Raw genomic sequence first — 1791 nt, forward strand, 5'->3', positions numbered from 1 at the left:
CTCGCTGCGGCCGCCTCCCGCCCCCGCCCCCGCCCCGCTCCGGGGGCCAAGCTGCCTAGCCGCTCGCGCCGTCCGCTCCTGGGGCTGTCCGGCCCTACCTTCTCCGCTGCCCGCTCTCATGGCGCCGCCGAAGTCGCCGCCGGGCTGAGCTAACTCGGCTCCTCTGCCCCCTCCCTCGCTTGCCCGCCCGCCGCCTCCTCCCTCTTTCACTGCCTCTCCGCATGGCGGCGGCCGCGGCTCCTCCTCCACTCAAGATGGCGAGAGCTCGGCCGCTGCTTGGCCGCCGGGGGAAGCAGGGCCACGGAAGCCCCCTGAGAAGAAAATGGGGGGCCGTTCTGTCACACGAGAGAAAAATTCACGGGGAAATACGGGTTCCTTTCTTAAGGGACAGGAGGGCTGCATTTTCCTCAGCGGAGAAGGGATGGGGGAATGGTGGCTGGCAAGAGTCGCCCTGCCTTCGCCCCTCCAAAGTGAAAACCGGGGGTTGAGACCAGAGGAGGATCTACTTATTCCTGACCGAGGACACGTTCTGAGAACTGCCCGGTTGGGCAGCTGCTCGGGGACAGGAAGCTGACCTGACTTCTCCCGTGGCCCAGGGGCGATGCTGCTGGGCCGAGGGGGCCGCGTCCGAGCCCCCCAGGGCGCGCCTCCATCCAGGAACGCGCGGAACTAGTGGCCCCGGGACGCCGGCGCGCGACTGAGTGCGGGGGCCGGAAGGGGGCCTGGCCGGGACCGACGGCGCACCCAGAGGGAGGGAGGACTCCGGAGAGCTCGCTGGGGGCGCTGCGGGGCGGTCCGTGAGGGTGCGCCGGGGGGAAACTGAGGGGAAAAGGGACCGGGCCGTGAGGGTGGCCTGGGGGGAACTGCTCCGGAGCCCTCGGGGCTGGGGGTGCTACGCAGGGGCAGTGGGGAGGTTGCGGGGTACCAAGTCGAGGGGGTGGGTCAGTGGGAGGGGTTTGGGGGCGAGACCTGGCTGTGAGGGCGCGGATGGGGGGGAGGAGGCCGTGCCTCAGTTGTAATTGAAACAAGTAGTTCTGTAAGGAAATGGGGAACCGAAGGCAGAGAGTGATTCTTTCTCCTGCCTGACCCTCAGTATAAAGATACTTATGCATTAGTTCCCATAATTACTTTTAAGATCCTAATGTCTCTGTTTATCCTTAACAGAAATAGAACTGCTGTCTCGTTCCAAGTAAAACAAAAATTAGGAGCTAAAAACTAACTAGGTCAAGGGAAAATGAAAACCTGGGTCTCACCCAGCTGAGGGACTGAATATACAACAGGCAATGGTCCAACCTATGTGACAGTGGAACTCCTACCCGTGACCTCTGCAGCAGTCAGCCCATCATGGTGAGGACTTGGTTATTAACTGGCAGCTTCCTTATTTCTTGCCGCTGCTTCCAGCTCAGGACCAATCAGAGAAAGCCAAATATGCTCCCCAAACCAATCACATAAGATGCCTGACTTCTAGTTAGCCCTTCTCCAGCTTCCCGGTGCCAACAACCTCCAATCAGGGCAGACCTGAAGTTTCCCACCTTTTTTGCTAAAAAGCCTTTCCACTCCTCTGCCTGCCTGTGAGTCTCTACCAAACTAAGTGATGGATGGTGGCTGACTCCCTTGCTATAGCAAGCTCTGGATAAGTAGCCTGTTCTCCTTTGGAGATCTGTTTATTTCTACACAGCCAACGGGAAGGTGGTGAATAGTGAAAAGACTGTTGTTGAGATTAAAAAGAAGGTTCTCCTTAAAAATTTTTTAAATTAATAACATGGCATCTCCCACCCAGATTTTATGTAT

At 58.6% G+C, this 1791-nt stretch overlaps 1 protein-coding gene across 2 annotated transcripts in view; it reads right to left on the minus strand.

The window, feature by feature from the left end:
* Nucleotides 1-1791, minus strand: part of DDX6 (DEAD (Asp-Glu-Ala-Asp) box helicase 6) — a 39799-nt gene that overhangs the window by 34476 nt on the left and 3532 nt on the right. The gene's annotated exons all lie outside the window — the stretch shown is intronic.

Source organism: Propithecus coquereli, unplaced genomic scaffold (genome assembly GCF_000956105.1).
Source record: "Propithecus coquereli isolate 6110/MARCELLA unplaced genomic scaffold, Pcoq_1.0 Scaffold477, whole genome shotgun sequence".
NCBI lineage: Eukaryota > Metazoa > Chordata > Mammalia > Primates > Indriidae > Propithecus > Propithecus coquereli.